Here is a 25,724-nt window from a genome sequence, read left to right as displayed (position 1 = left end):
AATTTATACTGATACTTTTTCCAGACACGCAATAAAACATTCCTTAATATGTGACTTTTAAAAGTCTTATCCACTTTCTTATCATATAATAAATAAGCATGCCAACCGTAGACCAAATCATATCCCTCAATATTCAATATTCTTTCTTCTGTTGAATTCATCCAGTCACTAATTGCTGATAGAGCAGCTGCCTCATAATATAATCTTAAATTGAGCATTTTGAGACCTCCTCTTTCACGTATATCCTGCATTATTTTTTACTTTATTCTCGATCTCTTTCCTGCCCAAACAAAATTATTAATACCCTTCTGCCATATCTTCAAATTTTCATCTTTTTTAAGTATTGGTATCATTTGAAAAAGAAATAAAAACTTAGGCAAAACATTCATGTTTACTGCTGCTATTCTTCCCAACAAAGATAATTGTAATTTTTTCCACTTTTCCAACTCTCTCTGTATTTTTTGCCACAACGGATCATAATTATGCTTAAATAATTTCGCATTTGATGTCATGATATAAACCCCTAAATACTTAACTTTTTTTACTATTTCAAATCCTGTTAGCCTTTCTAATTCATCTTTTTGATTTGTAGTCATGTTTTTAGTTATTATCTTCGTTTTCCCTGCATTTATTTTAAATCCAGATACTTGTCCATATTGATTAATTATATCCATTAAACCTACAACCGACTGTAATGGTTGGGTTAAAGTAACAATCACGTCGTCTGCAAATGCTCTTAATCTGTAGTCATACTGCCTAATTTTAATTCCACTTATTTTATCCGACCCACGTATTTTACTCAACAAAAATTCCAAGGTCAAGATAAACAATAATGGAGACAAGGGACATCCTTGTCTTGTTCCTTTTTCTATATTAAAAGTATCTGTTAAACTACCATTAATTATTATTTGCGCTGTTTGTTTCTGATATATTGCCTTAATAGATTGTGTAAAATATTCTCCAAACTGCATCTTTTCTGTTATTTTCAATAAGAAATGCCAATTCAATCGATCAAATGCTTTCTCCGCATCAAGAAATATTAGCACCGCAGGGATTTGGTTGTTCTTCCCCAAATACTCTAATAGGTTAACAACTTGCCTTACATTGCTCTTCATTTGTCTACCATTTATAAAACCAGTTTGATCCTTATGAATCATTTGTTGCATGACTGTCATTAACCTATTTGCTAGTATTTTAGCAAAAATCTTGTAATCTGTATTTAAAAGTGATATAGGCCTATAATTTTTTGGCTGGGTATGGTCTTGCTCCTCCTTTGGAATCAGAGAAATTAAAGCTGTCCTCCAAGATGGGGGTACATCTCCTCCAGATTGTATATTAGTAAATAATTCTTTAAGTGGTCCCACCATTTCCAACTGCAAGTGTTTATAATAAGCGGCTGTCGAACCATCCGTCCCAGGGGCTTTACCCACTTTCAACTGCTTAATTGCACACATAATTTCCTCAGAGGTTATCGGTTGATTTAAACCCAAAAATATGGAACGCTTCACGAATTTGCGTGCCATCCTTGCGCAGGGGCCATGCTAATCTTCTCTGTATCGTTCCAATTTTAGTATATGTGGTGCCGAAGCGAGCACCAGCTCCACTTATCTTGACATGATTGCTTGGAAAAGATTATAATCTCTGTTTCCTGATGATTAATGGTGTGGACCTGCTGTAACACCAGAGTGATTGAGGATGTTTTGTGGATCCCTTACTTCCTATTATACAGCAGTATCAGTCATTAAAATAGATCAAAATTGAATAAGGGTGCTTAAAGTAATGAAGATCAGATATATTGATTATTTCTCTTTCTTCCATTTCCTCTGCTTTGGGATTCATATCTATTTTTAAACTCTCGGTTTGCTTTTGTTATGTCGTGTGTGGCTTTTTTTTTTTTTTTTTTCATAAGAAAGAAAATAAGATTAACAACATTTCTGGAATTCTTTCGCCCAGGGGTGAAATCCAGCAGGTTCTGACAGGTTCTGGAGAACCGGTAGCGGAAATTTTGAGTAGTTTGGAGAACTGGCAAATACCATCTCTGGCTGGCCCCAGAGTGGGGTGGGAATGGAGATTTTGCAATATCCTTCCCCCAGGAGTGGGGAGGGAATAGGGATTTGGCAGTATCCTTCCCCTGTCACGCCCACCAAGCCACGCCCACCAAGCCACACCCACAGAACCGGTAGTAAAAAAAAATTGGATTTCACCACTGCTTTCACCATTAACATTTTTATTGAGTTATAAAATATTGTAAAATACAAAATACAAAGTAAATAGGAAAGCTGTGGGTGGGAGGGGAAAGGGGGAAGAGAAGTGAGGAAAGATAAGAGAAAAAAGAAAAAGAAGCATTGACTTCCGACTTTCTCTGTTGCAATAAAATAAGGCATTAACATCACATCACAACTTTTTGCTTTTTCATAATGATATGAACAAGCCATTTCTCTAAAAATCCATCAGTCTAATCGCTAAAGTCAGAGTTTCATTCTTTTCCACATCAAGCACGAAGTTCAGAAGCAGTTTCCATGTGGAAACAAAGTACTTATGTTCTTTTCTTTAATCAAAATGGTCAGTTTTGCCATTTACATGGGGCTCCCCTTAGGGTGCGCCCGGAGGCTCCAACTGGTGCAGAATGTGGCCGCGCGGGGAATTATGGGAGCGACGGGACGCTCCCATGTGACTCCTCTCCTGCGCGAGCTGCATTGGCTTCCAGTGGACTTCCGGGTGCACTTCAAGGTGTTGGTGATCACCTTTAAAGCGCTCTATGGCTTAGGGCCGGGGTACTTACGGGACCGCCTTCTGTCACCAATAGCCTCCCACCGGCCGGTTCGCTCCCACAGAGAGGGCCTCCTCAGGGTGCCATTGGCCAGACAATGCCGGCTGGCGACCCCCAGGAGGAGAGCCTTCTCTGTGGTGGCACCTACCCTATGGAACAATCTACCCCCAGAGATACGAGTGATCTCCGACCTCCGGACTTTTCGTCGGGCCCTAAAAACTTACTTTTTTCAGTTAGCCGGTCTTGGTGGGCATGGGGTGGCTTGGTGGGCGTGGCAGGGAAAGGATACTGCAAAATCTCCATTCCCACCCCACTCCAGGGGAAGGATACTGCAAAATCCCTATTCCCTCCCTACTCCTGGGGGAAGGATATTGCAAAATCTCCATTCTCACGCCACTCTGGGGCTAGAGGTGGTATTTGCCGGTTCTATGAACTACTCAAAATTTCCACTATCGGTTCTCCAGAACCTGTCAAAACCTGCTGAATTTCACCCCTGCTTCTGGGTATGTTTCTGGTCTCCTCTGGTGTTGTGTCTGTATGCATTTTTGTGGATGTACTGTCCATATGAAGTGTGTGTGTGTGAGAGAGAGAGGGGGGGGAGAGAGAGAGAGGGAAATTCTGCTAATCCTGTTACTCTGATCTTCCATTTGCACAGTCGTAAGCCACATTAATAGAGGGAAGGACGGAGGGAGGGAGGGAGGGAGGGAGGGAGGAAGGAAGGAAGGAAGGAAGGAAGGAAGGAAGGAAGGAAGGAAGGAAGGAAGGAAGGAAGGAAGGAAGGAAGGAAGGAAGGAAGGACTACCCCGTTTCTTTTGACCCCTTCACTTTAGCCTATATTTCTTTGGCTTTATGGGAGATTGTGTTTCCAAAATATGCAGCTTCAGAAAGGAGACAGGCAGAAAAATTCCAGGTTCTGCTAGTTAATATTCTTTTAAGAATTTATTTTTATTTCATTCTTTTGGTAGTCGAGTTCTTCCTTTCTTTCAGTCCAAAGCTGCCGTTTTTCCACATCACACGTTGTTACTCTCTCACAGTACTCAGCAAAAGTAACAAATTATAAATTGTGAGCTTCTGGTTTCCAACTTTGTGAGATTGTCGCTTCCTCAGAACTCAGCAGCGCCTTTTGTGAGCGGACGTTTTGAGGACAATGGTGAAGTGTGCGTACAATCCGTATCCACCGGCTGTGGAAGGGCACTGAAGTAACCAGCTGAATTTTGTTCTGTCTGGATGATAAACTAAAAAACAGAGCAGAACAAACCACCAACACTTCGTCTCTTGCCCTTGTTCCTAGCCACACTCCTGAGTTCTGCACACTGGCCTTTCTTATATGCACTGCGCATTGGTAAGAAGTAATTCTTTATGGTGGCAGTGTTCTCTCTCTCTCTCTCTCCCTCTCTCTCTCTCTCTCTCTCCATCTCTCCCTCTCCTTTTCCCTCTCTCCCTCTCTCCCTCTCTCTTTCTTTCTCTCTCTCTCCTCCTCTCCATCTCTCCATCTCTCCCTTTCCTTTTCCCTCTCTCCCTCTCTCTGTCCCCCTCCCCCCCTCTCTCTTTCTCTTCTTTCAGAGTTCTGATTAGTAAGAAAATAGAATTTTTAACCAGTAATCTTTCAGGGGTTGTTGTCCAGGTGAAATCATTGTTAGACAATCTCTAGTTGTATTTGCTGTTCTTTCTTTCTTTCTTTCTTTCTTTCTTTCTTTCTTTCTTTCTTTCTTTCTCTCTCTTTTTCTTTCTTTCTTTCCTTGATTATGGGTTATGAACCCCAAAGTTCTAGACACAAAATTGAAGGAAGGAGATTTGAATATAGGTATATGTGCATGCATTTTTTTTTCCTTTTTGGTAAGGCAAAGGAGAATTTGTGAAGATATTTTTTCCCCCTATTCTGACAGCATCCTGGGGTGTTTCTTTGATTGGATCTATCTGAGGTGAATTTCTTTTTCCAATTGTTTCATGCCAAAGAGGAACATGTCAAGACCTGCATTACAGTACTGTATCTGCCAAGTTCCGATCTCCCCAGGGCCCTAGTGCCAATCTAATCACCATTTCTTTGTATTTGTGATACTTGCTCATTGTTTCGAAATATTGCTTACAAACTGGAGAACTTTGCTAATGACGTCTTGTTCACAGTTTCCTAGAGCCCACAGCTTCTTTCAACACAGAGTGAATGAGATAAAATAAAATAAAATAAAATAATAATAACTTTATTGTCATTGTACGTGTATACACAGTATACCCATACAACGAAATTCACTTAACACCCAAAGATCAGGTCCAACACATATAACAATCCCCAAACATACCCCCACCCACCACAAATTCCCCACCCCTAAACCACCCAAACATCCATACAACAGACCAAGTAATGCTGTCCAACAGCTCACTGATGGTGGCCCTTTAGTTCATGGTTGAGTACAATTATAGCTCTGGGATAAAAACTATAGACTTGTGATAAGCAAATCAAAGAATAGACTTCATTTCAGCACAGGATACCTAAGGAACAGGAATCATAAATAGGCAAATGTTTCTCCTTTACAATGCTTTATGATTCTTTCCCCCATTTTGATGTACAGTATAGTAACTTTTTCTTATATATTCTGTGCTATAATGTTTCTCTTAAATTCATCTCTGTGAATGGGAGCCATAGCAGGTCTTAGCATGAAGTGTGAGACTGTCTGATTATCTGACTGATACATTTAAGATGAAAGCTAAATTTTATGCAGGATTGTGCTGTATCCATGGACATGGTTTATATTCCATCAAGTTATTGCAATAGCGGGAGGAACAGCTTAATTTTGCTCTTTGTTTTTTTTTAGCCATCATATTTGGACTGATGTGATACTCTTACACTGTACTTGAAAACACAAATGCAATCAATAGAATGTAACATCTATTGATGTTATTTTATGGCAGAGCGTTTCAGATAAAAATTTGTTTCTCTGTCTGATGTTTGTCAGCCTTTTCTGATGTTGCAGATCAGGGTGTACAACAGTTATGGTTAACCTTTTCCAGACCAAGTGCCCAAAGCGTGCGTGCATATGCACGCATGTGCGCCCAAGTGCCCAAAATGCAATGCGCGCGTGGCCCCTGTGTATGTGCCCCACCCCCAGGCATGCCTGCGTGGCTCCACGCATGCTCTCTGTGTATGCGCGCGCACCCCCACACATGCGTCCCTCTGCACATGCACAGCAGAGACCTGAAGACCAGCTGGCTAGTGGGAGGCGCACACACATGTGTGGTGGAGCTGAACTGGGGCAATAGCTCATGTGCCCACAGAGAGGCGCTGCGTGCCACCTCTGGCACACATGCCATAGGTTCACCATCACAGGTGTACAACATACATACTAGGGGTGAAATGTAAAATTTGTTACTACTGGTTCTGTGGGAGTGCCTTGGTGGGGGGGTATGTGACTGGGGGGGCATGGCCAACTTTTTTTTTTTTTAACTTTTCAAAGATTTTTTTCTAATGCTTTGAAAAGCCTCTGCTGATCAGGCAACTCAGCTCAGGGATCATCAGAGAGGCTTTTTAAAAAATGCTTTGAAAAGCCTCTGACAATCCCAGCTGAGCCGCGCGATCATCAGAGGCTTTTTAAAAAAACTTTTAAAAGCATTTTTTCATCGGAAGAGGTTGTAGAAAAAATGCTTTTAAAGGTTAAAAAAAAAAAGCCTCTGATGATTGTGCGGCTCAGTTGGGCATGGTGGGGGGGATGCAGGGATTTTTGCTACTGGTTCTCCGAACCACCCGCCACCATCGCTACCGGATCAGGCGAACCGGTCTGAACCGGGAGCATTTCACCCCTGATACATACCCAAAAGTTTTGGGTAGAGTTTCAAAGCCCTTTCATCACAGGGCTTTCACAAAGTAATTTCTAATGTGACAGAAGGAGCAATGTAATTAATTCTATTCATAATACTGTATATTGAAATTCTTGGTGTGGATATCTTAGGACTGCAACACTTACAGTCAGACCGCTTTAAAGTTAATTTAAACTGTATATCATATTGTAATTACGGTAGATTGGCTAACTTGTTGTGTGAACGCGGCCACTGTAGTATATTCTGCAAAGCATAGTTGAAGCAAACTATGGCTTGGAATTATCTGTGTTCTGTCCCCGTCTCACACACGCACACAGACAGTCAGCTTAATCTCTGGCACGCCTCCTTTTCTGCTGCATGCACATGTCTCTCCGACGCTGGCGTGGATCCAGCCAAGACTTATCTCCGTCACTGTCCGACTGTGACTGTTTGGAGATACCTGGCTCCTGGCCAATCTCTTCTCCCTCGGGAGACACCTGAGGCATTGCCAGAGAGGAGGGTCCTGGAGAGGGAGGCCTGGCCAACTCCTCTCCTTCACCTTCGGAGTCTTCTCCCTCCGATAAGATGGGCTCGGGGGTCGGAGTCACAACACTCTGTGAATCTAGCCTAATAATATGTTCCTTAATTAATTAATATGTATGTATTCTTGACTGACCGAAATACATATTCAGCATTTCTCATCTGCATACTTCCTTGCTAAAAATAATTGTCATCCATTGCTTGCCCTAAAGATACTTTGAATACTTACAAAGGTGGCTGTGAGATGGTAAATTGGAAGTGCGAGGCAAGTTAGCTGTATTATAATGCTTGCCCCAAAAAGGCTTTCTTTTCATAAAATGCTATCCATCCGTATCCAATCATCTTGATGTTTGAAGCTGAGCTCTCATTGGGATGCCAGATCAGTGCTAGAGGTATTCAATTCGCATCTGGGGTGTTTCTTCATGCCCAAAAAAAAAAAAAAATCCTTGCAGACAGAAAATGTTGCTCAGAAGGTATCTAAGCTAGCCAAAGAGCCAGATATGCAATCTGAAAGGGGTCTCTAAACAAGTCAGTTTTTTAATTTGCTATACTTTTAATATATGAAACTCTCCATAGATTAAACACTAAATCGCATGATCCTTAGTGACTGATCAAGTTGTGCTTTGTCTCTGTATGAATTCACAGCTTCTGTTCAAAGGGGGTTCTTCCCACCACTGGTTTATTATGCACTTTGTTCACATCAAGTTCAATGGTTACCTAGCCCTATTCTCAGAAGAACATCCTTGGAAGGGATCTTTGAGGTGTTCTAGTCCAATTCCCTCCTTAAGTAGGAGACTCTATACCATTTCAGAAAAATAGCTGTCCAATCTCTTCTTAAAAACATCCAATGATGGAGCACCCACAACTTCTGGAGGCAAGTTGTTACTCTGATCAATTGTTCTCACTTTCAGGAAATGTCTCCTTAAATTTTAGGTTGGTTCTCTTCTTGACTAGTTTCCATCCATAGCTTTTGTCCAGCCTTTGGAGAATAGGTTGACTCCCTTAAATTGACCCCTTTTTCCATTAGCACCTGCCAAGTAGAGCTTCGATGGCTTCCCATAGCTTAGGATCTCATAGAGCTAAATGTGGCCATGAATAACTATCTTCTTAACAAGTTACATTTCTCAGTGCCAGTTATGACAGTGATACAATTTCATGGAGAAGCCATCCAGCCATTCCAAGCGTACCATCCAGGCCACCTGTAGATTCATCTCTGCCAAAATATAGTCCATTGGAGTAAAAAGAGGAAAGTCACTTTTCTCTTCTCTGATTCATATCTGGGAAGGGAAGGTGTCTGTTGATTCATAAAGTATAACAGTGATTTCATTTTATTTTTATTTTTTTTTCACAATTCTATAATTTTTATAGACATCAATACTGATACCAATGAATCTTATTTTCTAGCAAATAGATGCAAATACTCATGGGACAGGAAAGAATTTCAATGTTTTATATGCTTTGTAAGCAGGTCGATGTTTTCTTTTTTTTTTTTCAATTTTTATTTATAAGTACAAACTAAACAGAACAATGAAACGTACAAAACATAAAAACATATAAACATCCATTTCAATACATGTCCAGTTTGTCGCAACTGTAATATACATTTCTCTTTGTATTTTGACTCTTCCTTATTTGGTCATTCCCTTTTGTCTATCTACTATTGATCTTTGTTGACCTATGTCTGTTCTTTGTTTCCATCATACTATATTTGGTCATTTTGTTTACTTCCTATTGCTTCATCTCTTTCCTATCTTTCAATCAACTATACCACTTTTCCCATACTAAGTAAAAGTCATGTTCTTCCCTATTTTGTAATTCCTTTGTGAGTCTATATAATTCCGCACATTCCATAATTTTATTGATTACTTTATCTGGTGTTGGTATATCACTACTCTTCCAGTGTTGCGCGTATAGTGATTTCATTTTATATGGCCACCCACCTCAAACACACGATTCTGAAGAGCTTCAAAAACTATATAAAAGAACAAAGAGTGCTTTAAAAAACATATAAAACCATGCACCACAATCAGCAGCCAAACAACAAGAACATCAGAATAACTACTGAACAGAGTCTACCTTCTGACTCCCCAAGGCTGAAGATGGAACCACATCTTTAATGCCTTATGAAAAACCAGCAAGACCAGGTCCAATCTAATCCCTGGAGGTATGCTGTTCCAAGGGATGGGGTGCCACTACAGAAAAGGCTCCTCAGAAGTCCTTCCACTGTTCTTCCATTTAAACTAAAGAAGGCTTTAGAATAGAATAGAATAGAATAGAATAGAATAGAATAGAATAGAATAGAATAGAATAGAATAGAACAGAACAGAACAGAACAGAACAGAACAGAACAGAACAGAACAGAACAGAACAGAACAGAATTCCTTATTGGCCAAGTGTGATTGGACATTCAAGGAATTTGTCTTTGGTGCATATGCTCTCAGTGTACATAAAAAGACAAGATACATTCGTCAAAAATCATAAGGTACAACACTTAATGATAATCATAGGGTACAAATAAGCAATCAAATCATACTAGGAAACAATATTAATATAAATTGTAAGGATACAAGCAACAAAGTTACAGTCATGCAGTCGTAAGTGGGAGAAGATGGGTGATAGGAATGATGAGAAGACTAATAGTAATAGTAATGCAGACTTAGTGAATAGTTTGACAGTGTTGAGGGAATTGTTCGTTTAGCAGAGTGATGGCGTTCGGGAAAAAACTGTTCTTGTGTCTAATTGTTCTGGTGTGCAGTGCTCTATAGTGTCGTTTTGAGGGTAGGAGTTGAAACAATTTATGTCCAGGATGTGAGGGGTCTGTAAATATTTTCACAGCCCTCTTTTTGACTCGTGCAGCATACAGATGAAGGCAGGTTGGTAGCCATTGTTTTTTCTGCAGTTCTAATTATCCTCTGAAGTCTGTGTCTGTCTTGTTGGGTTGCAGAACCTGTCAGATGTAAATGCCTTATTCCCTAATGTGTAAATAATGTATATATGGGACATCGGGGGTTAATTTATTCTTTGGTTCCTAATGTATTCATAATTCACCACTCCCATTCTTGGCTCCACCCTTTGTATATATAAGGAGCCACCTTCACCATTTTCCTCGCTTCTATCTGTGAATATTCAGTGAATATAGAATGCCTGTTATAATTAAAGAGAAATATATTTAAACCTCTAACTCTTATTATCATTATTGAGTCTGATCCTGAAAATATCGCAACAAGCTGGTAGCAGAGGATGGTTAATTGACTCAATAAATACTTAAAAATGTCTAAGAAAGATAGGCCCAACACCAGGGCCTACAGCAAAGAAATAGAAACTGAACAAGAAATAATCAACGAATCCACAAACGCGATTTCGAGAGAATCCGAAGAATACACCACTGAAGAAGAAGAACTAATAAATGAAAATAATGACCAGGAGGAAATCGAAATAGAAAATAACGAACTCAGGTCAGAGATATTGAAGCTATTAAAAAACCAGAAGAATGATGAAAGCCTCATCGCGAATCTCCAAGAAATGCTGAAGAACAGCGGAGCAGCGAGAGAGAAAAACATCGCTAAAGAGAAACCCAAAGACCAAAAAACTGTGAGTGATATGACTACAGAGAAAGTCGTTATGAAAAAGAAAAGATGTGATCCCGCGCGAAATTTTGAATGGCAGCCATCTTGGTTTCAACAAGCCTCCAAAGTGAGCGAAGCAGAGCCAATCAAAATGCTCAGTTCAAAATTTCTGGCGCGAAAAACGTTATCAGACAACGAAAGTGAAAAGGAAGATTCAAACTCTTCAGAAGAACCAGAATCAGAAAGTGAAGACGACTTAACGAAATCCCAAGTAAAGTCAGCAATGAAGACGCTTTTTGCTGCATTTAGGCCAAAATTAAAAATTTCCAAAGCGCCAACGAAGAAGCAAGCGAACAAGCCGATACCTCAAGACCTGCACGCTCCCATCCTGACTTCGAGAGCGACGACGCCCGAGCCCAGAGAGCCATGTAGATTCCGCCCTACACCGCAGACCGGATCAAGTACCAACGCACCCAAAAGAAAGAGAAGAGCAGTCGCCGCCATCAGAACTCCTAAAACCGAGCCAGAGACCGACTCGTCTGAAGAGGAGCGGAGCGAGCGAGCTGCAATGGAGAGAACCTTCCACGACGACGCCAAAGAAGAAATGAGCAACGCGCATGTGCGAAACTACGTAGACGGTCCGGAAAGACTTGAGCTGGCCAGAGAACCGCGCAGACTCGTTGCGAGCATCCCCATGCCGTTTTGCAATTTCCTGCACTTGCGAGACCACGGACTACCTCAGGTTGTAAGTAATGGACAAAATAATGTGGGAAACTTACCCAGTGACTTCCCAAAACTTAGAGTTGATGGCATTAATTTGCAAGAATGGTATCAACAGCTCCAGGTTGTCTTTATGAAAGAAAATTTACTATTCTTTATCACTAGTCCTCCAAGAAGACCTTGGACTTTAAAAATAGATTGTTTACATCATAGAGCATTTTTCTTAATAATATCTAGCGTGTCTCCTGCAATGTATCATAGCATCAAACCAAACCTAACTGTTTCAGAAATAATTCAATGCATGTTTAATCTGTTTCACAGCGATAGTGTAGCTACCACTACAAGAATGTCTAAGGATTTCTTTTCTTCCAGAGTAAAACCAGGGGTTTCCATAAGTGAGCATTTGATATCTCTAAACAAAATAAGAGCTGAGCTGCATTTGAGGGGGGAAGTGATTTCAGATCAAACAATGAAAAGTGTTATTATCAATTCACTTGATTCATCATGGGATAGTTTTATGTCACACTTAGACACCATCAATCTAGGATATTTATCCATAGAAAGTCTATCTAACAAATTGATAGCAGAAGACAATTCAAGAAAAAATCGTTCCAGCAATCACACAGAACACAAATCTTTTAGGAAGGTAGCTTTCCAAGAAAAATATAATGAAGCTTTTAAATGCCATAATTGTGGGTCCAGGGAACACAATAGAAGAGACTGTCCCAAAATCTCAAAGGAGAGACATAGGTCAGAATATAGGAGCAAATACAATTATAGACAGTCTTCCACAGATAGACATAAATATAGAAGCCCACCAAATTACAGAGAAAGTAGAGGGGGTAGAGAAAATTCAAAAGAGAGAAAATCTGGTTCACTGAATGGACTAAATAAACAAGACAGCACTAAAACACAACAAAATGAGAACAATAATTGGCTTATTGATTCTGGGGCAACCAATCACACCACTAATAACAAAAATATATTGTCTTCATTTACAGAAGATAAGTTTGTAATAAAGGTAGCTAATCAAGAAAAGGTTCAAGTATTAGGCAGAGGAAATGTGACCTTGCCTGGTCTAGGAAAAATAGAGGGGGTATTGTTAATTCCAGAAATACCTCATAACATATTAAGTGCCATAAAACTAAGCAGAGATTCTGACATCAATATAGTTTTCTCAAAGGGAAAAGCAACTTTAGAGAAGGATAAAACAAATGTAGGCACTGTGATGATTAAAGGAGGCCTACCCTATCTGATAACAAAAGAAAGATGGTTACATAACATTGATTCAAATATGGAAGATTGTATTGAGGCAGATGATGAAAATATTAGTAACAGTGACAATGATGAATGTAAAATATCTCATGATCACGCAAATACACACAATGAGAAGAAACCAAGAATAGGTAAACCAATTCATGATGAGTGTGCTCACATCTTACATAGGAAGTTAGGACATGCAAGTTTTCCTGTAGTACAAAAAATGACTGAACACGCAGAAGGTGTCAAAATAAAAAATTGTGAAAATTATTTGGAATGCTCAGTATGTAAATCCACTAAACTAAAAACTAGTCCCAGGCCAAAAAAATCCAACAGATCAACTAACAAAATTTTTGACTTAGTACATATGGACTTAGTTGGTCCATTAACTCCATCAATCACTTATAGAAAACGTTACTTCCTAACAATAGTAGACGATTACAGTCGCTATGGTTTTGTTTACACATTAAAACACAAGGATGAAACCTTTCAAAAATTTAAGGAATTCTACAAACGCATAGAAACACAACATAATATCAGAATAAAACAAATTATGACAGATAGGGGATGTGAATTCATGTCTAAAGAATTCTCCCAATGGTTAAAGGATAGAGGAATGCTACATTTCACGTCTAGTCCATTTTCTGCGTTCCAAAACGGGATTGTAGAGAGAAAGAATTCCACACTACAAACCATGATTAGGTGCACATTAGAGGATGCTGGTTTAGGCAAACAATTTTGGTCAGAAGCCTTACATTATTCAAATTACACTCAAAATAGAACCTGGTCCAGTATTGTGAATAAAACACCATATGAGGTGATGTATAATAGGAAACCTAAATTAGCACACATGCACATATTTGGAGTCACTGCAGACGTACACATACCTAAGCAGTTGAGAAGAAAGGGAGAAAACGTATCCAGAAGATTAAGATTTATGGGATATGAAACTGGCACCAAAGGGTACAGATTCATTGATAATAATAACAAATTTATAGTCTCCAGAACAGCTGTGTTCCATGAACAGGCCAATTGGTCTAAATTACATCTTAATGAAATATTTCCAAATAAATGCAAAGATACAAAATCTTGTGAGGAAGGGACAATAGAAAATCAAAATATCAACAAAAATAAAAACAAAACCAAAACTTGGACAAATAGTCAGCACAAAATAAAGACAGACACATTAACAAAAAAGGAAGCAAGATATTTGCATGACAACCATAGCAAACCTGAAAGAGCTATTAGAAACAATAGAAATCAAATACCAAATAAATACAGAGATTACATAATGCATATGGATGGTGAACAAATAACACCTAATACATATGAGGAAGTATTAAAACTCCCTCGTGAAGAAAAGGAAAAATGGGAACTAGCTATGAAAAAAGAGATGGAAAGTTTGCAAGGATTAAATGTATTCACACCTGCGACTGCACCTAAAGATAAAACAATTATAGGTACCAGGTGGATTTATAAAATTAAGAACCTAGAAGGAGGCAATACTCTATACAAAGCTAGATTGGTTGCACAAGGTTATGCACAAAAATATCCGGAGGACTATACTGACACATACTCCCCCACAGTGAGAACAGAGAGTGTTAAAACAGCTCTAGTAGTGGCATCCGCACTCAATCTTGATGTATTTCAATATGACATACAGACTGCGTATTTACACGCAAAACTAGATAAGGAAATATATGTAAGAGCACCTCACAGTCAATACACTAATAAGAATGAAATTTGGCTATTGAACAAGAGTTTATACGGATTAAAGCAATCTGGCAAAAGATGGTACGATTGCTTGGTAAAAGTACTTAAGACCATGGATTTCAACGCTACCACTGCTGATAACTGTTTCTTTGTAAAAAAGAGTGATGATTACATTGAATTTGTATTAATTTATGTAGATGATATTTTATATATAGGAAAACACAAGGAGAGAAGAGAAACCTTTGTAAATAAGCTAAACGAACATTTCTCGTTGAAATCTCTAGGTAAAGTAAACAAATACCTTGGTGTACAAATTAACAAAACTAGAAGGGGATTCAAACTTACTCAGAAAGATAAGATTATTGAACTTCTAAACAAATGCAATTTAAACAATGCCAAACCTTGTGACACTCCTATGCAAACTGATTTCCTTAGAAACACTGATGAATCTTCCCCTGAATTCAAGGATAATACATTTTATAGATCAGTCATAGGTTCACTTCTTTATATATCTAATTGGACTAGGCCAGATATTGCATTACCACTCAATTTATTATCAAGACATGTTAGCAAACCAACAATGTATCATTGGGAAGCTGTCAAAAGAATTCTAAGATATCTGAAAAGTACATTAGACTTTTGCTTAGTATTAGAACCTAGTGATGATAAAGAACCAAAGCTTACATGTTACGCAGATGCGGATTGGGCTGGAGATATATCATGCAGAAAGAGCACTTCTGGTTATATTTTTCTATTAAATGACTGTCCAGTTTACTGGTACACTGGTAAACAAGAACTGGTAGCCACTTCAACCACAGAAGCGGAATATGTTTGTTTGTCCAAAGCTGCAAATAACCTTGTATGGTTTAATGATTTGATTTCAGATGTCTGGAAAAAACCTGCTTTGCCTTTTGTTATGCATGAAGATAATAAAGCAGCCATTGAAATATCTAGATCCGATGCCATTGGACAAAGGTCCAGGCATATAGATATAAAATTTAAGCATGTGAGACAATTGTCTCAAGATGGATTTATCAAAGCAGTGCATTGTGATACCTCTGAACAATTAGCTGACATATTGACGAAGCCTTTACCTTCTAAACAGCACAAATATTTAACTTCTAAATTATATGTCTTATATTGTCCTGAATCTGAATGTAATTGGTGTTGTATAGCGAACCGGCATTTAGAGGGGGATTTGTCAGATGTAAATGCCTTATTCCCTAATGTGTAAATAATGTATATATGGGACATCGGGGGTTAATTTATTCTTTGGTTCCTAATGTATTCATAATTCACCACTCCCATTCTTGGCTCCACCCTTTGTATATATAAGGAGCCACCTTCACCATTTTCCTCGCTTCTATCTGTGAATATTCAGTGAATATAGAATGCCTGTTATAATTAAAGAGAAATATATTTAAACCTCTAACTCTTATTATCATTATTGAGTCTGATCCTGAAAATATCGCAACAGAACCAAACCAGACACTTATAGAGAACTGTTTACAGAACAGAGAACAAATCAGGAACGTGAAAGAAATACTTATTTATGTCTGCCTTCATGATGGTGATCAGGTGATGGTTTGGGGCCCACTTGACAAGCAGAAATAGGGTTCAGACCTGGTGCAAGAGCTGCATGTCCCTTCCTGTATTCTTAGCAGGAGGGAGAGGAAAGAAGAGGTGGGACATCAGAAAGGGAAAGAGAAAGAAGTATAGATTTTAAGCAAATGTATCCTGTCTCTGTTCACAGTGTTGCCCAGTCAGTCTGTATCTTCCAGCCACCTGCATAAGTAAACTCAGATGTTTGTCAGTGTAAACATTCATAATCCCTAGATGCAAACCATGACTAATCTGATGTGTTCTTGTTAATTACTGTCATTGCTGCCAGGCGAGTAAACAGTGGGCGATAAGCAGTAAAAGAGAGTGGAAAAAGAGAGAGGAAAGGAGAAAAGGCTTGGCTTGATTTCACAAGTCTTTAATTCCATCTCTCCAAAGCTCACCCAAACAAGCTTGAAAAGTTTCTAGCAAGCATTGAATTACAAACTTTCTAGCAAACTCTTTAAAAAAAAAAGAAAAAGACATAAAAGTATTTTAGTTATAACAGTCTGAAGAACCGCTGGATGTGTGAGATTGGCTTTTACTCAAAAAGTTTCTCAAACTTTATTTTATTGATCGATCAATCATATTTATATTGCCGCCCATCAAGAAATCCACCAATCTTGACAGCGCCTAAGTTGATGGCCGATCATCAGAACACCACACAAAAGTGGATGGAGGTGTGGATTAGCTGTTCCCCCCAAGATGTCTCTGAGCATATCAGTCCTAGTAGTATACCTCCAGGATTTAGCCTACCCTGACACATATGGGTGACATATAATAGAATTAGAACAACTCATGGGGTGTGTGCTGACTCCCTGTATAAATGGGGAAAGACACCCTCAGCACAATGTGATTGTGGGGCCCCTCAACAGACTATCCAGCATATAGTGAGGGAATGCCCTAACAGAAGGTATCCAGGAGATTCTAGGGACTTCCTCTGCATAACAGCGGCAGTTACTGACTGGATCTCCAAACTCGACATTAAACTTTGAAATGTTATTTCTGTTTTCCTTTTAGGTTTTCTTACAGCTTTTTTATTGTTTTAATTGTTTTTAACCTGTAAAAATGAAGTGTTTTAATACTGTGTGTGACCAACCATACGCTAAATAAATAAATAAATGCCCCCCATCTCATTAGGGATCAAATCAAATAATACATCACTAATCAAATAATAAATCGCTAATCAAATAAAACAATAATATAAATGTGGTTTCTATTATAAAAGCAATCATTATAAAAAATATGAACAATCCTCATTAAAAATCAAAACACATTATTAAAAAGTAAAGTATACAAATCTAAAAATGTCACTGGTTTCCTGGAACACCCGCCTCCCCCCAAGTCTGATGATATAATTAGGTCTTTCTTAAATATCAATAGAAATTGAGCTAATCTAACTTGGGTGGAGAATGACCCATAAGGTGGGGGCCACAGCAGATCAAATGTAGGCCTCTCACAGATGGTGCTCACCAGGGGTGAAATCTACTTACCTTCCTTACCGGTTCAGAAGCGCACACACCATGCGCACTTGCTTCACTCGTTCGTGCAGGCACGTCATGTGCGTGCACAGAAGGTAAAAAACACATTACTTCCTGGTTAAAACCAGGAAGTAATGACACCCGGGCGGGTGGGCGGAGCTTTGCTCTGCCATCGCTACCGGATCGCTGAACCAGCAGCCAAGATCGCTACCAGACCGTGCGATCTGGTCCAATCTGGAAGCATTTCACCCCTGGGGCCCACAATATGCCTCCTAAAGGCACTCAAAATTGCCTGCACTGTGCTATAGGGCAGCCCCACATAGAGTGCATTGCAGTAGTCCAATTTGGGGATGACTAGGTCTTTGAATGGAATTGCTTATCTAGGAATGAGCATAAGTGGCACACAGTATGAAGCTGGGCAGAAGGCCTCCTAATCAAAATGTTGATTCATCCAGTATTATTCAGATAATAGAAGATTAATGAAGAGCTGGAAAGCTGACAGCACAGGTTCAAGGCCTGAGTGCCACGCAATGGTTGAGCTCCTGTTACTCACCCCAGCTCCTTCCCACCCATGTTCCAGAAACATGCAAATGCTAGTAGATAAATAGGTACCACTTCACTGGGAAGGTAACAGGGTTCCATGAGCCTCAGTCTATAGACATGCAGGCCACATGACCATAGAAGCATCTTCAGACAATGCTGTCTCCCATGACTAAGAAACAAAGAAACACTGTCCCCTAGAGTTGGACATGACTGGACAGGGGAAACCTTTACCTAATGAAGAGTGCACAACAGTGGGCTACTTTCATTCATTTTAGTCAGTGGTGGGTTTCTACCAGTTCGGCCCGGTTCGGGCGAGCTGGTAACAACAATGGTGAGCTGAGAGCGAGCCAGTTCTTTCTGATGGTTATGTTGGCCCTCCTGCCCGCTCCTGCATTATACATACCTTATATTTGGTCGTTTTTAGCCCAGCTGAAAGGCGCGGCAGAGCGGATTGCCGCATCTCATCTGTTCTGTAATACACTGGTAGTAACACCGGTTGAAACCCACCACTGATATTAGTTTAACATTTTTATTGAGTTATAAGATAAAATACAAAATACAAACGTAAATAGAAGACCAGTGGGGAGGAAAAGAGGGAAGAGAAGTGAGGAAGGGTAGGAAAAAAAGAAAAAGGAACACTGACTTCCGACTCTCTCTGTTGCAATAAAATAAGGCATTAACCTCAAACTTTTTGCTTTTTCATAATAATATAAACAAGCCATTTCTATAGCGATCTATCAACCTAATTGGTAAAACCAAAAATCAAAATTTCATTTTTTTTTCCATTTCATTCTGGAGATCCGGTACCGGAAATTTTGAATAGTTCAGAGAACCGGTAAATACCACCTCTGACTGACCCTGCCCCCATTTATTCTCTGCCTCCTGATTCCCAGCTGATCGGGAGGAAATGGGGATTTTGCAGTATCCTTCCCCTGGAGTGGGGTGGGAATGGAGATTTTACAGTATCCTTCCCCTGGAGCAAGGTGGGAATGGAGATTTTACAGTATCCTTCCCCTGGAGTGGGGTGGGAATGGAGATTTTACAGTATCCTTCCCCTGGAGTGGGGATGGAATGGAGATTTTACAGTATCCTTCCCCTGGAGTGGGGATGGAATGCAGATTTTACTGTATTCTTCCCCTGGAGTGGGGAGGGAATTTTACAGTATCCTTCCCCTGGAGTGGGGAGGGAATGGAGATTTTATAGTATCTTTCTCCTGGTGTGGGGTGGGAATGGAGATTTTACAATACCCTTCCGCTGCCATGCCCACCAAGCCATGCCCACAGAACCGGTAGTAAAAAAAATTGAATTCCACCGCTGCTATATATATATAGGACAAGATGTCATAAATTGTTGATATTTTATTCATATCTTATCTTTCCTCCAGCAGCTCTAGTTTACTTACTTACTGTCTTTCTTTCATTTTACAACCATCACCATGTGAGGGAGACAGACCAGATGTATCTTTCACGTATTGCTCAGATATGACAGGCAAATTTGTATTTTGCCATGTGCCAGTCTTCATCCCTGGATGGAAAATTTCTCCATAAAATTATCCATTGCAAAGTCATTAGGGAAAATTAATTATTTTCATTGCTTAATAATAAGCAATACAGCAACCCTAAATAAATGCCGTCATGCTGAACTAAAGTTTTTGAAATGCATAACAATATAAATGCAAAGCTTTTGAAGTTTCTGAGTCTTCAAGGAATTTATTAATTTATGGTTATTTAAAATGCGGGGCTGCATTCTTTAAAAAGACAGATATCTGAATAAACCCGTTACTGTAATGTGAAAATTGCAATATGCGTTTATTTCTGATAGGTCTGAAGCCAGACTATTAGCACAAAGGAAACAGGATGCTCCATAATAGGCAAGAAGTAATTAAAATACCAATGTGTCCAGTGACCTGTGGAGAGAGAGAATCGAGAGAATATTAAATATGAATTTCCTTCCAGGCCATTTTCAATTTTTTTCTTCACTTCTTTTTTTGTGCATTTTTTACATTTTAAGGCGCAGGTGTTGCAGCAAAAACCCCCACAGGATTTGGCCCAGCTCCTAAAACCTCCAAAAGTGGTTGCCAAATTGTTAATCTGACAAAAATGATTACACTCATAGCTGCAAAATTTTCAGTTTAATCCAGTTAAATTTCAATTGACTTTGGATGTCGATAAAATAAAATCAGGTTTGTTGTTTCAAGCTGGCTCTGCTCATTGGTTTTGGGGTGGCAGTCTGTCCTATAGGTAAGTCTTCGACTTATGATCACAATTGAGCCCAAAATATCTGTTGTTAAGCAGCAGCTGTAGATCCTCTTTTCATAGTAGAGCTACCAAATGCATTTTTGTGAAACTCTAAGAAAACTAGTCTCCAAATATGATATCAGAGCTGTGACATAGAATATAGAACCGTGATGGCGAACCTATGGCACGGGTGCCACAGGTGGCACACGGAGCCATATCTGTGGGCACGTGAGCGTTGCCCTACCTCAGTCCAGCACTCATTTGCGTGCTGGCCAGCTGATTTTCGGGCCTTCCGGGCCCACTGGAAGTCGGGAAACAGCCTGTTTCCAGGCCTCCGGGGGGAGGGGAAGGCTGTTTTCACCTTCCTCAGGCTCCTAGAAAGGCTCTGGAGCCAGGGGAGAGCAAAAAATGGGTCTACCGGCCCACCGTGCCATCACATGCCAAAAGCAGGGGAGAGCGGGGGGGGTCATGCGTGCATGTGTGGGGGGACGGGGCGCATTGAATTATGGCTGAGGACACGCGCACGTGCAATCCCCCCCCACTACCCCCGCTTTTGGCACGCGATGGCAAAAAGGTTAGCCATCACTGATATAGAACATAGAATAACAGAGTTGGAAGGGACCTTGGAGGTCTTCTAGTCCAATCCCCTGCCTAGGCAGGAAACCCTACACCACTTCAGACAAATGGTTATTCAATCTCTTCTGAAAAACCTCCAGTGATGGAGCACCCACAACTTCTGATGGCAAGCCATTCTACTGGTTGATTGTTCTCACAGTCAGGAAATTTCTCCTTAGTTCTAGGTGGGTTCTCTCCTTGATTAGTTTCTATCCATTGCTTCTTGCCCTGCCTTCTGGTGCTTTGGAATCACAGGAAGAACCTCATTCTGGAAGGCACATCCAGGCTCTGAGCTGTCTGACATGACTCTCAGTCACCAAACAGTTCCCATTGGCTGACTTGTTGTTATGGCTCTCCCAGCTCATAATCACACTGACAACTAGGGCCAGACATATTGTGATCATGCGTTTCCCATTGGTGAATCCCCTCCCACCCAAAATGAAAATGTTCCATGTGCCACTAAAAAAATATTTTTTTCAACGCTTTTCAGAAATTATTTTCTTGGTGGCATAGCCAAAATATAAACTTTCCAAAAATGAAAATTTGCTAGCAAGCCTATGCAGAGAACGGAGAACTGTTTTAAGTAGGCAGTGAAAAGGTGAATCGTTGAAAACCACATAGCAAATTAGAAAAGTAAACAATTTAAAATAAAAAGGACAAAAGCAGGAGCTGGCAATAGCTATCACCATCAAGGAGGAAATGGAAGGATTAATTTTTGCCATCCAAGAATAAGCATTCCAAATGTGATGAAATTATGGCTTCGCTATGTGTCAAACAATAGCGTGTGTAGACTTTGTAAACAAAACCAAACCATGGATCATGTAATTAGATGCAAAATAATGGTTCAGACTGACTATAAACAATGTCAGGATAGAGTACTGTATGCATTATATCCCCTGGCATCTGTGCAAAATTACGATTTTGGAGTTTTTCAAGTGTGGTATCATCTCAAAATTGAAAAAAGTTATTTCCAAAGGAGTACATGAAACATTTATGAGATTTTTGCATACAAATGGATCGCCATCGAGAATGTAACCGATCAGATTTGAAAATAATTGAAAAGAGTAATTTTGTTTATAGATAGAGCAATACCCAAGGAGAACAGTATAAAAAAAGAGAAGGCTTCTAAAAATGGTACAACATATAAACTTTAAAGATTTAGATAGTATAAGTTATGGGAAAGAACTTGTAAAGCAGTGACCCCCATCCTTTCGAGCACTAGGGACTGGTTCCATGGAGAGAGGTTTTTCCACAGACTGGAGGGGATCCATGGTTTTGTGTGCTACCTGCATCTTGCAGATGGGGTTTTGCGTGTTTGCGCTAACCGGTTTCTGGCTGTCAGCATTCCAAATAATGCACCCATTGGAACTAGAACGCTGAGGCAGGTAGATTCCTCAAAGAACAATTTTATTGGACAGATCATATTGACACAACTGGTGAAAGCCAACTCTGAAAGTTCCTGTGGCTTTCGTCTAATTAAAAAGTAACATTTCCCCTTTCCCCAAAGCCATTGTGTCAGGGTTCCCAGTAATACCCTCAACGAAAGAAGACTCCAAGGCTTGAGTTCCTCAAAGTATCACCCATCTATGCCCATGATGACGAACCTATGGCACATGTGCCACAGGTGGCATGTGGAACCATATCTGGGGGCACATGAGCGTTGCCCTAGGTCAGCTCCAGGTGCTTGAGTGCACCGGTCAGCTGATTTTTGGGCCTTCCGGGCCCACTGGAAGTCGGGAAATGGGCCGTTTCCAGCCTCCAGAGGGCCTCCGGGAGGGTGGGGAACGCCGTTTTTGCCCTCCCCAGGTTCTAGAAAGTCTCTGGAGCCTAGGGAGGGTGAAAAATGGGCCTATCAGTCCCACCGTGCCATCGCATGCCAAAAGCAAGGGGAGCACAGGGGGGTCGCACGCGCATGCATGGGGGACGGGGTGCATTGAATTATGAGTGTGGACATGCAAGCACATGACACACACACACACACCACGCTCCCTCTGCTTTTGGCACACGACGGCAAAACGGTTAGTCATCACTGCTCTATGCAATCCCCCTTCCCATTTTCCCACAGTAGAAAATGCAGCAGGCCTGAAGGCCCAAATGTAAAAGATGGCTTCCAGGTCTGACACACTGGTCACACTGTCCAATCAAGGTGCTGGCTGGTTGCTTGGTTACTTCACTCCTCCTCTGGCCAGCCACCTGTTAGAATGTCCTTGGTTCCCACAGGAAAACTTTTTGTTTTGGCTACAAAACCCCATCTAGCTATTTCCCCCCTCCCTGTCCATTCTTCTGCTTTGTGGAAACCCTGAAGCCTCCAAGATGGCCTCAGCCTTGTGGTCTTCAGGGCATGCCACAGCCCAGTGTTGGTCCACAAGACTGGGGGTTGGGGGCCCTTATTGTAAAGGCTTTTTTGATTAGTGCATTATGCAGATTAAACAACATTATACAATTACCAAATGTTCCAGCTATATCAACTGTGGATTTATAGAAAATGTGAATGCAGAGCACTTATTATATCTTATGAAATTCCTAGGTTTATTCTACATTCCTGGCTGGAATTTGAATTTCCAAAGAATATCTGTCAAAGCATGGTTCTTTATGTCTGTTCTTTGAACTGTGTTCTTTCTTGATTAATAAAACCATCATAATAATGAGTGCAGCATAGAGCTGTAATAATTGTTTCTTTTCAGTGGGAAGTCAATTGTAAATCTTCACTGATTATTATTTATTTATATATGGATTATTTATTATGCGTTGCACAAATGACCAGTCTAGATCAACCTTGGCAACTTTAAGATCTGAGGGCTTCAATTTCTGGAATTTCTCAGTCAATTTTATTATTGTTTTTTGTGCCTAGAGAACATTTCTTTTCAGCTCAGTAGATTATTCAGGCACTTTCAGAAAACTTCATCGAGAAATAATATTTTATCTAAGGTACTCTTAATATAATTGGAATTTCTTGGGGAAATATTAACTTCCTCAACTTAGGACTATGTTCTAGAGAAAAGGATACTTCTAGCATTTGTATTCCAGTTTGAACACCATGGAGTCCTTGGTGCCCTCTGAGCTTGGTTGTTTTCTTGCAGATGTTTCATTACTCAATTAGGTAACATCAACAGTGCTGGATGGGACTCAGTGTGGACAAGAAAGCAACACTCCCACCCACAATGACACGGCAAAGCCACTTGCATATAAACAGAGCAAACCCCACTTCCTTCTAGCACTGATGGTATTACCTAGTCAGGTAATGAAATGCCTGCAGGAAAACAACGAAGCTCAGACTCTGCATTTCAACCTGAGCTACAAATAACCCCTTCTATTAGTTTGAACACTACCATGATCTCTCTCATTCACATACCGTATTTTTCGGTGTATAAGGTGCACTTTCCCCCCTCAAAAAAAGTGGGTGGAAATGTCTGTGTGTCTTACACAGCGAATGTTGCCGAAGCCCTGTCCACCCACCGGCCCCCACCCTTCGGCCTCTGCCTCCCAGCAATTTACCTCCTTGCAGCAAACAGCAAACAGCCTGGTCAGCTTCAGCACAGCCTGATTTAGCACAAGCAGCTGATTGGCAGTTGGATTGGCCTCCCAGAATACCACCTATCAGCTGTTCCAGGCTGCAGGGATAGCCACCACCCGTCGCCCGCTGCAGTGGGGATAAGCAGTGACAGCAGCGATTTCCCCCCCCCCCCGCCTGAATGGGTTAAAAATGGGACGTGCAGAGGCCAAAAACGGGAAGAGCGGAGACCAAAAATGGGGTGCACGGAGGGTGAAAATGAGGCTCATGGAGGCAGCTGTTTGCTGCAAGGAGATAAATTGCTGGGAGGCAGAGGCAGAGGCAGATTTTTTTCCCCCTTGTTTTCCTCCCCAAAAGCTAGGTGGATCTTATACTTCAGAGCGTCTTATAGTCGGGAAAATATGGTACATGCAATTTACACAAACCAGGATTCCCTGCATAAAGTATTAAGGTATCACTTGTGAAATATGAATATTGGTCTGTGGAATTGGCTACCAAGGTTTACCAGAGTTGAGGACTATGAAAACATATTGATGCATCCTTATCACACTACTGAAAACACCATTCACTAATGAGCTATAAACAAGTAAAGAATAATACAGGTGTTCCTCAACCTACGACCACAATTAAGCCCAAAATTTATGTTGTTAAGTGAGACATTTGTTAAGTGAGTTTTGCCCCATTTTACGACCTTTTTTCCCATGGTTGTTAGGTGAACCACTGCAGTTGATGTGTTGATAACATGGTTGTTAAGTGAATCTGGCTTCCCCATGATTTTGCTCATCCAAAGGTCGCAAAAGGTGATCACATGACCTTGGGACACAGCAACGGTCATAAGTATGAACCCGTTGCCAAGAATTTGAAATTAGATCACACAATCATGAGGATCGCTACCAAGGCTTGTAAGTGTGAAAAATGGTCATGTCGCTTTTTTCAGTGCTGTTGTAACTTTGAAAGGTCACTAAACAAACAGTTGTAAATCGAGGACTACCTGTATTGCAACATAAGAACTCCTGATATCAAGCTATAAACTCCTTCCACTTCTGGAAGATGGCTCCCTCCCAGAGGTGGGTATTCAGCAGGTTCTGACCAGTTCTGGCGAACCAGTAGCAGAAATTTTGACTAGTTCGGAGAACCGGTAAATACCACCTCTGACTGGCTCCACCCCCATCTATTCTCTGCCTCAGTCCCAGCTGATCGGGAGGAAATGGAGATTTTGCAGTATCCTTCCCCTGGAGTGGGGTGGGAATGGAGATTTTATAGTATCCTTCCCCTGCCATGCCCATCAAGCCATGCCCACAGAACTGGTAGTAAAAAATTTTGAAGCCCACCACTGCTTCCTCTTGTTTTTATCATTTCAGTAAGGAACATTCTGTGTTT

At 40.5% G+C, this 25,724-nt stretch overlaps 1 non-coding gene across 1 annotated transcript; it reads right to left on the bottom strand.

Moving 5' to 3' along the window:
• Positions 1-1,488: 1,488 nt before the first annotated feature.
• Positions 1,489-1,595, bottom strand: LOC139318964 (U6 spliceosomal RNA). Its single transcript, XR_011600605.1, has one exon. It is a non-coding gene; the product is annotated as a U6 spliceosomal RNA (small nuclear RNA).
• Positions 1,596-25,724: the final 24,129 nt, after the last annotated feature.

The sequence above is a fragment of the Pituophis catenifer genome, unplaced genomic scaffold (assembly GCF_029215685.1).
Source record: "Pituophis catenifer annectens isolate HBS135680 unplaced genomic scaffold, rPitCat1.0.hap2 SCAF_6, whole genome shotgun sequence".
NCBI lineage: Eukaryota > Metazoa > Chordata > Lepidosauria > Squamata > Colubridae > Pituophis > Pituophis catenifer.
The sequence above is the reverse complement of the archived record's forward strand: the minus strand, read 5'-3'. Positions and strand labels throughout refer to the sequence as shown.